We start from the raw sequence: 14,426 nt of genomic DNA on the forward strand, positions 1-14,426 counted from the left end.
ATAGTATCTATTTTATTTTTGTTACATTTGTACCCTGCGCTTTCCCACTCATGGCAGGCTCAATGCGGTTTACATGGGGCAATGGAGGGTTAAGTGACTTGCCCAGAGTCACAAGGAGCTGCCTGTGCCTGCAGTGGGAATTGAACTCAGTTCCTCAGTTCCCCAGGACCAAAGTCCACCACCCTAACCACGCCTCCACTCTCTCCCCCTGCCCTCCCCTCCTCTCCAATTTCAGCAATCTGTTTTCTCCCCCTGCCCTCCCCTCCCAGCCATGTCCAGCGATTCTCCCTGCCCTCCCTCAGCTCCCCGATAGCCCTCCTCTCCGTTCCTTCCCCCCTCCTGGCACGTGTTTAACCCTTTTACTTTCAGTCGCAGCGACGTCAGTGAAGAAGACAACACAGCGGGCTCACCTCCAGCTTCTCCCTTCCCTCGCACAGTGTCCCGCCTTCTGTGATGATGCATTTCCTGTTTCCGCAAGGGCGGGACACTGTGTGAGGGAAGGGAGAAGCTGGAGGCGAGGCCGCTTTGTTGTCTTCTTCACTGATGTCGCTGCGACTGAAAGTAAAAGGGTTAAACACACACCGGGGGGGGGGAGGGAGGAAGGAACGGAGAGGAGGGCTGTCGATTGGGGAGCTGAGGGCGGGAAGGAGCAGAAGGACCGTCCAAGAACTGCCTGGCTGCAGCGCTGCTGTGCCAGGCAGCCCTGCGTTTGGGGGGGGGGGGCAGCAGCCAAGGGAAGGTCTCAGTTGGGCTGGGGAGGCTTAGCCTCCCCAAGCCTCTTATACGGGGCACCTATAGGTTTTGGGCATGTGCCAATCCATTTTTTAGCACGCCTGTAAAAAAGGCCTTTTTTAAAATTTGTGCCAAAAAACGGATGTGCGGCAAAATGAAAATTGCCGTGCGTCCATTTTGAGTCTGAGAACTTACCACCAGCTGTTGACTAGTGGTAAAGTCTCACGTGGTAACCAGGCGGTAATGACCTGCGCACGCCAAATGCCACTTGACACGTGTCCGATATGCGTGGTAGAGAATAAAAATTTGGCTGCGCATGTCGGATGAGTGCCAAAAATGAAATTACCACAGCAGTCACGTGGTAGCCGTGCGGTAACTCCATTTTGGTGCGCATTGGGCGCGCGTAGACGCTTACGTGGCTTAGTAAAAGGGCCTCTTTGATTATAGGTGATGTGTAATAAGGGGACTCATTGTCCCTGTTGAAACAGGTTTGTTTCCTTCATGACATTCATCTCTCCCTAGCTGTTTCCCACCTCTGCTTTTCTTTCTTTGCTGTTTATCTTATGGTAGCTGTTCTTTCATGTTCTCTCTTGTAGGTTTTTTTTGCTGTATTAGCTTCATTTCACTGCATTGGTGTCTGCCTCTGTAGTGCATTGTAAGCAACATTGAGCCTGACACTGTTGGGAAACTGTGGGGTACAAATGAGATAATCTACTATAATAAAACTCACCCTCAACGTTCTGAGGACACTGACGTCAGTGAAGCCAAGCCCTGTCTTCCTTCAAAAAGATTCGAAGGTTCGTGGTGGTGAAGCCACCAAAATCGCTCTGGGCCCCGCCCTCGAGGGCGGAGCAATGGCAGAACAACGAACGGGTTGGCAGGGAGGGAGGCAGGGAGGCGAGGGGGTGGGTGGGAAATCGCTCCGGGCCCCGCCCTCGCGTCAAACATCATGACGTTGGGGCAGAGCAATGGCAGAACAACGAAGAGGTTCGCCAGGGAGGGAGGGGGGGGGGGTGTTGGCCACGAAAACCTTGCTAGCGCCTGGTTCATTTGCTCTGAAACGGGCCTCTTTTACTAGTAAATAAATAAATGTATCCTAGTTCTTTTTTAAGCTACAATGGCCAAGAAGAGACAGATTAGCTTATCCTTACCTCTTCCTGCTTTGTACTCTGCAGTCTGTTCTCTCTCTCTTTCATCGCCACTGTTCGCCACTCTCCTTCTTTGCCCAAGCTCACAGTTGGTTGGATAGAAAGCAGGATATCCTTTATCAAACTGTCTTCTCCGCATGAGTTTCACATCCCACATCCTCTCCCATCACCCCAGGCAGGTTCCATATCTTTTGTCAGTTCTGCTCCAGAGTGAAACAAAAAAAAAATATTCCTTCCCAACTCTACATGACTTTCCCAACTGTTGCAACTAAATTGTAAGCTCTGCAGAGCAGGGACTGTCTCATATTTTTTTTTCCCATTTTGTTCACACCTTTTTCAGTAGTAGCTGAAGGTGAGTTACATTCAGGTACACTGGATATTTTCTGTCCCAGGAGCAGTGGTGTTCCTAGGGGGGGGGGGGGGGGGCGGTAGGTGCGGTCCGCCCCGGGTGCACGCCGCAGGGGGTGCCGCCGCGCGTGCCTGTCCTCCGTTGTTCCATGCTTCTGCTCTGCCCCGGAACAGGTTCCTGTTCCGGGGCAGAGAAGAAGCATGGAACAATGGAGAACAGGTGCACACGGCACCCCCCCCCCCGCGGCGTGCACCCGGGGGGGGGGGGTTCCTTGGTGGGGGGGGTGTCCTTTCGCTGGGGGGGGGGTCTGCGCTGCATCCAGGGGGGGGGCACTGCACCCGGGGGGCGGGGCGCATCGGCGATCCACCCCGGGTGTCAGCCCCCTAGGAACGCCACTGGCCAGGAGAGCTCACAATCTAAGTTTGTACCTGAGGCAATGGAGGGTTAAGTGACTTGCCCAAGACCACAAGGAGCAACAGTGGGATTTGAATTGGCCACCTCTGGATTCCAAGACTGGTGCTCTAACCACTAGGCCACTCCTCCACCCCAAAGAATCTTGTTACTCTTTGGGGTTCTACATGGAATGTTGCTACACTTTGAAATTCTGCATGGAATCTTGTTATTCTTTAGAATTCTAGAATCTTTATTTATTTAGATTATGCTCACACATTTTTCAGTAGTAGCTCAAGGTGAGTTACATTCAGGTACTCTGGATATTTCTCTGTCCCAGGAGGTCTCACAATCTAAGTTTGTACCTGAGGCAATAGAGGGTTAAATGACTTGCCCAAGATCACAAGGAGCAGCATTGGGATTTGAACCGGCCATCTCTGGATTGCAAGACCAGTGCCCTAGCCACTAGGCCACTCCTCCACATATGCATGTCTATGATGAACAAAATTATAAGAACCATTCATTGCTTCCTTCCTTTACAGGTGGAGCGATTCCCTCATCAGGATGTTAATTGGCCATTCTCTTCCTGTTATGGTCTACAATCAGATTACTATTGATTGTACCAGTTGCCAGGGCTCATCCAGATGTCAGAGCGTTGATTAGCCATGACTCCATTGAGCTATTTATCGGCTGTTACTAAGTAATCAAGAATATCAACAGAGAAGACATAAAATTTGATCTCTTCAGTAGTGCTGGATTGATTTGTCCACTTAATTTGTGCAACCACTCGTGTTAAAATATGCAGCAGGGTACGTTTCATTGTGTAATGCTCATATAGTCTACGTGATGAAACCTGCTAATTGGTGGTTATGCTAACATTTTGTAGTTTAAAATCGACAAAAACAGAGGCAAAAAAACATCGCATTCAGGTTGCAAGACAACCAAAGAGAGGTATCAAAGTATTCCAAGAATGAGACCTAAAAGTGATTTAGTGCAACGGCCTAAGAGCAGAGGATGTTAATGAGATATACACAATGCGGTATGAATTTGGTTGACTCTAAAATTCGGACAACTCCTTCAGACAAGCATCCCAGTTTTATTTCTATTAAAATCCTGGTGTCCAAAAATGTGACATGTACGAATACGTCTTTTCGAGAAACTAAGGAGTAGATGTACCAATCTGCTTTAATGCAGTAATGCACGATATTACTATCTAATGTGCATCATTTAACACAGGCCCCCATTATCATCAAAGAGGTTTATTTGCTAATATTTCAGGTTAAAATCCAGTAATGCATGTTAATGCTTTAATGTAGATCTGGCCCTAAATTAGCATTCATGTGAATCAGGATAAATTAAGGCTAGGTTCAGTTAGGGTTACCATATTTTGTCCCCCAAAAAGGAGGACACGACCCACACCCACCACACACCCCGCCCCCCTTTCACGCCTTCGCTCCGCCCCTGTCACATTTTCCCCTCCCCCCTGTCACACACCCCATCGCCCCCCCTCCCCGTCACCCCTTCCCCTTAACTTACTACTGCCCTGGTGGTCTAGTGACCTCTTCAGGGCAGGAAAGAGCCCCTTCTTATTTGAATATTTTTGATACTATAATTGTCTATTCTCATGTTTGATTTACTCTTACTGTACACCGCCTTGAGTGAATTCCTTCAAAAAGGCAGTAAATACATCCTAATAAATACCTAACTAAATACATTTTTGAGGATCCTAAAAACTATGAAATAGCAAGATTGGCAGGTGATGCTATTTGATCCACTTTATCCTCTTCACGCAGTATTTATTTATTTATTTATTTATTTTACACATTTTCTATACCACTTATAACTAGCCAGCTTATAATCGAAAGTAATCGCCGGCTATTTCCCAACACAAATCGGGATATGGCCGTCGATTTCGCAAAAGTGGCGAAAAGCGTATAATCGAAAGCTACATTTGTGATAGCTTCGCCGCTTTCCCTTCGCCTCGCCGGCGAAAGTTCAAAGGGGCGTGTTGGCGGCGAAGCGAAGGCGGGACATGGGCAGGCTTGGGTGTGGCTACCAGATGGCCGGCTTTCGCAGATAATGGAAAAATAAAACCCGGCGATAAGCAGTATTTCGCCGGGTTTACTTGGTCCTTTTATTTTCACGACCAAGCCTCAAAAAGGTGCCCCAACTGACCAGATGACCACCGGAGGGAATGGGGGATGACCTCCCCTTACTCCTTCAGTGGTCGCCAACCCCCTCCCACACTAAAATTATTAAAATACAAACCTTTTTTGCCAGCCTGTATGCCAGCCTCAAATGTCATACCCAGCACCCTGACAGCAGTATGCAGGTCCCTGGAACAGTTGTTGTTGGTTGCACTGAACTGCAGAAAGGCAGAGCCAGGCCCATCCCCCCCCCCCCCCCCCACCTGTTCCACTTGTGGTGGGTAATGTTGAGCCCTCCCAAACCCCCCAAAACCCACTGTACCCACATGTAGGTGCCCTCCTTCAGCCCTTAGGGCTAGGGTAATGGTGCACACTTGTGGGCAGTGGGTTTGGGGGGGGGGATTTGGGGGACTCAGCACACAAGGGAAGGGTGCTATGCACCTGGAAGCTAATTTGGTTGTTTATAAAAGATGTTTGAAGTGCCCCCTAGGGTGCCTGGTTGGTGTCCTGGCATGTGAGGGGGACCAATGCACTACAAATGCTGGCTCCTCCCACGGCCAAATGCCTTGGATTTCGCCGGGTTTGAGATCGCCGGCAGTTTTTCCATTATCGCGGAAAAACAAAAGTGGCGATCTCAAACCCGGCGAAATCCAAGGCATTTCGCCGGGCCACACCATATTATCGAAATAAAAGATGGCCGGCCATCTTTTTTGAAAATACTGTTCCGGCCAGCTGTTACGCCGCCGCCAAAATAGATCGCCGGCGACATTCGATTATTCCCCTCTAGGTGTCCTACAAAACATTCACATTACTCATATCACAGAACATAAGTACATAAGTAGTGCCATACTGGGAAAGACCAAAGGTCCATCTAGCCCAGCATCCTGTCACCGACAGTGGCCAATCCAGGTCAAGGGCACCTGGCACGCTCCCCAAACGTAAAAACATTCCAGACAAGTTATACCTAAAAATGCGGAATTTTTCCAAGTCCATTTAATAGCGGTCTATGGACTTGTCCTTTAGGAATCTATCTAACCCCTTTTTAAACTCCGTCAAGCTAACCGCCCGTACCACGTTCTCCGGCAACGAATTCCAGAGTCTAATTACATGTTGGGTGAAGAAAAATTTTCTCCGATTCGTTTTAAATTTACCACACTGTAGCTTCAACTCATGCCCTCTAGTCCTAGTATTTTTGGATAGCGTGAACAGTCGCTTCACATCCACCCGATCCATTCCACTCATTATTTTATACACTTCTATCATATCTCCCCTCAGCCATCTCTTCTCCAAGCTGAAAAGCCCTAGCCTTCTCAGCCTCTCTTCATAGGAAAGTCGTCCCATCCCCACTATCATTTTCGTCGCCCTTCGCTGTACCTTTTCCAATTCTACTATATCTTTTTTGAGATACGGAGACCAGTACTGAACACAATACTCCAGGTGCGGTCGCACCATGGAGCGATACAACGGCATTATAACATCCGCACACCTGGACTCCATACCCTTCCTAATAACACCCAACATTCTATTCGCTTTCCTAGCCGCAGCAGCACACTGAGCAGAAGGTTTCAGCGTATCATCGACGACGACACCCAGATCCCTTTCTTGATCCGTAACTCCTAACGCGGAACCTTGCAAGACATGAAACAAAACAAATTATAATAACAATTTGATCTTCAAAATTAAAGAAACACTGAGACAAACAATTTACTGATACAATGCCAAAGCTGACCTGGCAATGCATTCCACAGGAACAAAGGCAGTAGCTTGTGTTTCTTCATACCCAAGTTGAGTTACTATCCTGCTTATTTTCGAAGGAGAAGGGCGCCCATCTTCCAACACAAATCGGGAGATGGGCGCCCTTCTAAGAGTGGCCAAATTGGTATAATCGAAAGCTGATTTTGACCATCTTCAACTGCTTTCCGTCGCGGGGACAGCCAAAGTTCAAGGGGGCGTGTCGGCAGTGTACCGAAGGCAGGACGGGGGCGTGAGTAAGAGATGGGCATCCTCGGCCGATAATGGAAAAAAGAAGGGTGGCCCTGACGAGCATTTGGCTGACTTTACTTGGTCCCTTTTTGTTAATGACCAAGCCTTGAAAAGGTGCCCAAACTGACCAGATGACCACCGGAGGGAATCGGGGATGACCTCCCCTTACTCCCCCAGTGGTCAGCAACCCCCTCCCACCCCCCAAAAACATTTAAAAACATTTTTTGCCAGCCTCTATGCCAGCCTCAAATGTCATACCCAGCTCCATCACAGCACTATGCAGGTCCTTGGAGCAGTTTTTAGTGGGTACTGCAGTGCACTTCAGGCAGGCGGACCCAGGCCTGGGTCCGCCTGCCTGAAGTGCACTGCAGTACCCACTACCTGTTACACTTGTGGTGGCAAATGGGAGCCCTCCAAAACCCACATGTAGGTGCCCCCCTTTACCCTTTAAGGGCTATGGTACTATTGTACAGTTATGGGTAGTGGGGTTTGGGGGTTTTGGGGGGCTCAGCACACAAGGTATGGGAGCTATGGACTTGGGAGCAATTTAGGAAATCCACTGCAGTGCCCCCTAGGGTGCCCGGTTGGTGTCCTGGCATGTGAGGGGGACCAGTGCACTACAAATGCTGGCTCCTCCCATGACTAAATGGCTTGGATTTAGCCGATTTTGAGATGGCCGGCCTTGGTTTCCATTATTGGTGAAAACCGAGGTCAGTCATCTCTAAGTCCGGCGATCTCAACATTTAGGTCGACCATCTCTAAGGTTGGCCTAAATGTTGAGATTTCGCCGGCCCCGACCTGTATTATAGAAATGAAAGATGGCCGCCCATCTTGTTCGATAATACGGTTGGCTCCGCCCCTTCCCGGAGCCGTCCCCGGAGATGGCCGCCCTTAGAGATGGGCACCCCAGTTCAATTATGCCCCTCTATGTTAGTTGAAAATCTCATAGCAGCCTCTGACCGCAATTCATGTCTTGGGTGGTAAACAGTCAACATATGTTTCAGATCAAATGGAGCAACTGCAAACAATGCCTGATGTATAACCGTCAAAACAGTGTCTTAAAACCTTTAGGAATAGAATAAGTATTATCAAGAGAAATCGTTTCAACCTCAGTGTATTTCAGAATATCCCTGAGGTGCATTTTAAGCAATTCTAGAGTTGAAAGATAGTGGGTGACCAGGAAATTGAGAAAATGCAAGCATTTTCAAAAGATTCTAATTGTACACTAATTCCCATACTATCCGTCAAATTAGGAGCAGCAGCTGACTGCATAGTAGTTATAGATTGATCAATTTTCTGCTGAGAGATTTCAAGCTTACACAGTCTTGTATCAAATTCCTTCATCTTCCACACAGAGTCTTGAGTCAATTGAGAAATATTAGGCAGTATTTGTTAAATAAAATAGTCAGTACGAAAAACCATTTGCCAAATAGCTTCTAAAGAAACACTTGAACCTTGTGAGGTAGATTCAGACACTGATGCAGCAGCAGGAAAAGGAACGGAAGCCCTGCTGCTCTGAACTGATTATAATCACTGGTAAACGGCATTTTTGTTACAAAGAATGTGAATGGTGTTCTTAGCTAACTCATGGGTGCTGAATTCGAAAATGAAATCAGTTTTTGCCTATCGGGCTCAGTTTTCTTGTGACACGCTACCCTTTTTATAAAAATCCTTGAAAACGCTGCATTTTGGTACCCTGCTGTGCAGGGCCGCCGAGAGGGGGGGCGGGGGGACAAAATCCCCAAGGCCCGGGCGTTCAAGGGGGGCCCCGGTGCCAGTCCCACCCGCCCTCTGACCGTCTGCCACCGGGCCGGCCCCCTGTATTTAAATCATCGCGCGGTGCGACTCTCCCTCTCACCTCCCTGTGAGGCGGAACTCCTCCCTTCGGGTCTCCTTCCCTCCCTGTATCCCGCCCTCGGGGGAGCAGCAGCGGCGACCTCGGAGGGGGGACGGGAGCGGCGACCTCGGGAGCGGGGCTGCGGCGGGGGCGAGGCGGCCTTGTCCCGGGCCCGGCCAAGTTTCTCGGCGGCCCTGCTGCTGTGGATTAATTTAATTCAGCAGTTGTAATTGTTGGAAAAACAATTGAAATATACTAGGAATTACAATACAAAACCCTTAGTTTAGAAAGCCACCACCAGGAAATAAGGGAGGTTTGGCAACATTGCCCATGAGTCATGCTCGAACATGTTCAAACACGTTCTGTTGCGTCAGTTGCCACCTGTATCTCAGCATTGAGAGTTCAGTCAACAATTGCTGTTGGAAGTGACTGCTTGTAGTTCTACGTTTGTGAAGGTTTGTGTTTTGTGTCATTTCAGAAGAAACGCCTCATACCTGTGCAAATAGCCCAAATTCTTTTTGTTATATCCAGTGGTGTGCTGGTAAATTTTTAATAACAGGCTCTCTCCCCGGTCCACCTCGGCGCCCCCCCCCCCCCCCACCGTCCACCCCCCCCCCCCCCCCCCCCCCCCCACCTCGGAGCTCCCCCCGGCCGTCTCTCCAGGCTTCCCCTGCTTGCTTCGGTGATGTTCGCGCCCTTAGTCCCGCCTTCGCGGAAAAAGGAAATGACGTCAGAATGACGTCAGAAGGCGGGACTAAGGGCGCGAACATCACCGAAGCAAGCAGGGGAAGCCTGGTGAGACGGCCTGCACGCAGCAGGGCTTTAAATCGCGTGCGCTTCGACGGAGGTAATTAAAAAAGACAGATGGGAGCGGGAGGGGAGGGTGGGGGCGAAGGACATCGTTGGGCATGTTTCGGAGCGGCAGGGGAGGTAAGCATGGCCTGTGATGGCGCCCTCCTGCCATGCTTACCTCCCCTAATGGAGCCAGCTCGCCCCCAACAACAACCGGCTCGCAAGAGCTGTCAAAATGTAACAAGCGGCTCTTGCGAGCCGGACAGAGCCGGCTCCAGCACACCACTGGTTATATCTGTGGAGAGTTTACTCTGAAATCGCAAAAACGAAAACTTAATCCTTTTGTAAAAAAGTGCTACGAACTATATTTCAGGTGTAAGGTTGGTGAACAGGACCGCAAATGGGCTCTCCCCACATTTGCTGTTTGATGTGTGTTACACTCCTGACAGGCTGGTTAAAAGGAAGACGTCGCATGCCCTTTGCTGTTCCCATGATTTGGAGGGAACCAACGGATCACACAACAGACTGTTATTTCTGTCTGACAAAAATAGCAGGAATCACCTCGAAAACAAGGAAAACTGTGCAATATCCTAACTTACCATCTGCTATAAGACCTGTAAGTCACAGTGAAGATTTGCCAGTACCAGTGCCTCCTGAGAATTTGATAGTGAGTGAAGATGATTACAGTGACGAACATGCAGAAGACACAGAAGGGGATATGCATACCGACCCATCATTTCAGGACCTCTGTGAATCAAATGTGCCCCACCTTTTGACACAAGGGGATCTCAACGATCTTGTTCGTGATTTAAATTTGTCGAAGCAACAGGCTGAGCTTTTAGGTTCGAGATTAAAAGGATGGAATCTTCTTTCTTGCGATACGAAAGTGAGTGTTTTTCGTGACCGACATGCTATTTTTTCTGAATATTACTCCAAGGAAGGTGACATGGAGGGGCATAATTGAACGAAAACGTCTATCTCCATGGGCGTTTATCTCTGAGAACGGGTCCGTGAAGGGGCGGACCGAACCGTATTTTCGAAAAAAATAGACGTCCATGTTTTATTCGACAATTTGTGAGCTGGGCGTTTTTGTTTTTCAGCGATAATGGAAAATGAAAGCGCCCAGCTCAAAAACGAATAAATCCAAGGCATTTGTTCGTGGGAGGGGCCAGGAGTCGTAGTGCACTGGTCCCCCTCACATGCCAGGACACCAACCGGGCACCCTAGGGGGCACTTTTACAAAAACAAAAAAAAAGGTAAAAAAGCTCCCAGGTGCATAGCACCCTTCCCTTGTGTGTTGAGCCCCCCTAAATCCCCCTCAAAACCCACTGCCCACAAGTCTACACCATTACTATAGCCCTAAGGGGTGAAGGGGGCACCTACATGTGGGTACAGTGGGTTTGGGGGGGTTGGACGACTAAGCATTAAGCAGCACAATTGTAACAGGTAGGGGGGGGGATGGGCCTGGGTCCATCTGCCTGAAGTCCACTGCACCCCCTAACAACTGCTCCAGGGACTTGCATACTGCTGCCAGGGAGGTGGGTATGACATTTGAGGGTGAAAATAAAAAGTTGTGAAACATCATTTTTTGTGGTGGGAGGGGGTTAGTGACCACTGGGGGAGTCAGGGGAGGTCATCCCCAATTCCCTCCGATGGTCATCTAGTCATTTAGAGCACTTTTTTGGCACCTGTTCCTGTGAAAAAAGGGTCCAACAAAAGTGTCCTAAATGTTCGCTAAAAACGCCTTTATTTTTTCGATTATCGCCCTAACGCTTACATCTCTCCTCGGCCGAAAACCACGCCCCAGTTCCACCTTCGCCACACCTCTGACACGCCCCCATCAACTTTGTCCGCATCCGCATCATGGTATGTGTTCTGCCTTTTTATTTTTGTTATTAACTTTGCCATGGATTATTGTTACTGTTTCTTTTTGGTTGTTTTGTGTTATACTTGTAAAACCTTAATAAAAAATAAAAAAAATAAAAAAACTTTGTCCGCATCCGCGACGGAGTGCAGTTGAAAACGTCCAAAATCGGCTTTCGATTATACCGATTTATTCGTTTTTGTGAGATAAACGTCTATCTCCCGATTTGGGTCGAAATCTAGGCGTTTTTCTCTTTCGATTATAAGGTGGATGGTCTTTTGTAATGATATTGAATCCGTCAAAACGGTTCCACCAGGAAATTTCTCAAGTGGAAAAGCGTTATCAAGGCAAATGGAGTGCCGCAGTGTTGTCCGACTACTGCTGGACCTTACGGAGAGACGTTCCAGAGGCAAAGTACCACAGGAAATCAGGAAGGAAATCTTTTTAGGTATGTTTCTTCACTTCTCTTTACTCTTACGTTGCTTATATCTTTGATTTCTTTGTGAACTGACACCGTTTTTTTTGGAACTCTTGTAGCAGAAGCGTCTCATTTTGCCAGATACATATAATAGCTACATACGCCGACACAAGCATTTACAAAAACCATTATCACATGAAAACTGAGGCTGATACAGAAATTCTGAAATGAGATCTGGATTCAGGGAAGAATTATCTTCCAGAAAATGTATGTTTTGTTCTTGTTACAGAAAAAAAGTTTGTTTGTTTTTCGTAGACCAGTGTTATTGTTGCCAGTTTATAATGGATACTTTTCTTTTATCAGAATTTTAGGTTAGTTTTTTTATTCTTCTTATGTAGTGTTCCATGGGTTTTATGTGTCAATGCATTCATCCTTATGTTTTTTTTTTCCTTTTAGTGCAGTTGTTCATGCTTAATACACACAATGTGTAATCTCTGGTATTGGTATGTATTGTTTTTAGACATCCTGTAATGTTAATATTTAATTTCTTTTTTTATCCTCATCTCTTCTGCATTAATGTTATGTCTGATTGTTTTTATGATTTAATTCAATTTATTCTCCTATATGGTTTTTATCACACTGTTTTGGACTACATATAGATCTTTCATTTTATCTCAATTTTTGCATCTATTTGGATGTCTTCTTTGTTAAATTCAAGTATCATTTTATGTTGTTTTTATGTATTTATTGAATGTATAAGTATATTGTTTTTATTTATTTTTTTTTTTGTAGACTCCTGAGGCAGTCCTTATGACCAAAAAATGGCTCGTGTTGAGTCATTGATACCTATTAATAAATTCTGCACTGCACCATTGATTTGGGACTTTCTTTGTCGCCTTTGCTGTTTGTGTGCTGTATATAATTAAGGGTTATTGTGGCTCAACCAATTATTCCATACCCTCGCTGGTGAAGATGGGGTCCTGCACCACTTAGAAATGTTTAAATATCTCAAGGGAATTTAAGGGCAGGAAGAGAGCCTTTTTCCAAATGAAGGAGAGCTCTGGAATGAGGGGGCATACGACAAAGTTGAGAGGGATTAGGCTTAGGAGTAACCTAAGGAAGTATTTCACAGAAAGGGTGGTGGAGGAAAGGGTGGTGGAGGCGTGGAATGGCCTCCCGGTGGAGGTGGTGGAGTCGAGGACTGTTCCAGAATTTTAAGAAGGCTTGGGATAATCATGTGGGATCACTTAGGAACAGGAAGATTTAGGGGTTACAGAGGATGGGCTGACTGGATGGGTCATGTTTCTATGTTTCTAGAACTACAGCACTTCTAAACAGAAACTAGATGCTAGCAGAACACTGTACCTTGGTCAAAGTCCCTCAACAAATATAACATAAGAGACCCCAGATCAGTAAAGGAGATATGAAAGCAAAAAAACTGAGCTGGAAACCTCAAAAAAGCAGACTGCATATATGGCAATACTAGAGAAATAGAAACTGAAATGCATGATATCAGAGATGTGCATTTCCAAAAGCTGGTATATTTCAATTAATTTCTTTTCTTTACTTTTTCCTGTTTCCATAGTCTCCTGTCCGGTTGACATTTCTTCACTCTCCGTATCCACTATCCATCTTCTTTCATTGTCTCTATCTGTCCCCTCTAGCGTTTCCCCTCTGTGATCTTGTACTTATCCTTCCCCCATATTTAGCATAGTAACATAGTAGATGACGGCAGAAAAAGACCTGCACGGTCCATCCAGTCTGCCCAAGATAAACTCATGTGTATACCTTACCTTGATTTGTACCTGTCTTTCTCAGGGCACAGACCGTATAAGTCTGCCCAGCAGTTTTTCCTGCCTCCCAACCACCTGTCCTGCCTTCCATCACCGGCTCTGGCACAGACCGTATAAAAGTCTGCCCTCCCCTATCCTCGCCTCCTAACCACCAACCCCTCTTCCCCCCACCTGCTCTGCCACCCAATTGTAGCTAAGCTTCTGAGGATCCATTCCTTCTGCACAGGATTCCTTTATGCACATCCCACGCATGTTTGAATTCCGTTACTGTTTTCATCGCCACCACCTCCCGCGGGAGGGCATTCCAAGCATCCACCACCCTCTCCGTGAAAAAATACTTCCTGACATCTTTTCTGAGTCTGCCCCCCTTCAATCTCATTTCATGTCCTCTCGTTCTACCGCCTTTCCATCTCCGGAAAAGATTTGTTTGCGGATTAATACCTTTCAAATATTTGAACGTCTGTATCATATCACCCCTGTTCCTCCTTTCCTCCAGGGTATACATGTTCAGGTCAGCAAGTCTCTCTTCATACGTTTTGGAACGCAAATCCCATACCATCCTCGTAGCTTTTCTTTGCACCGCTTCCATTTTTTTGACATCCTTCGCAAGGTACGGCCTCCAAAACTGAACACAGTACTCCAGGTGGGGCCTCACCAACGTCTTATACAGGGGCATTAAAACCTCCCTTCTTCTGCTGGTCACACCTCTCCCTATACAGCCTAGCAATCTTCTAGCTACGGCCACCGCCTTGTCACACTGTTTCGTCGCCTTCAGGTCCTCGGACACTATCACCCCAAGATCCCTCTCCCCGTCCGTGCCAATCAGACTCTCCCCGCCTAACACATACGTCTCCCTTGGATTTCTACTCCCTAAGTGCATCACTTTGCATTTCTTCGCATTGAATTTTAATTGCCAAACGTTAGACCATTCTTCTAGCTTCTTCAGATCTTTTTTCATGTTTTCCACTCCCTC

Source organism: Microcaecilia unicolor, chromosome 3 (assembly GCF_901765095.1).
Source record: "Microcaecilia unicolor chromosome 3, aMicUni1.1, whole genome shotgun sequence".
In the NCBI taxonomy this organism is placed as follows: Eukaryota; Metazoa; Chordata; class Amphibia; order Gymnophiona; family Siphonopidae; genus Microcaecilia; species Microcaecilia unicolor.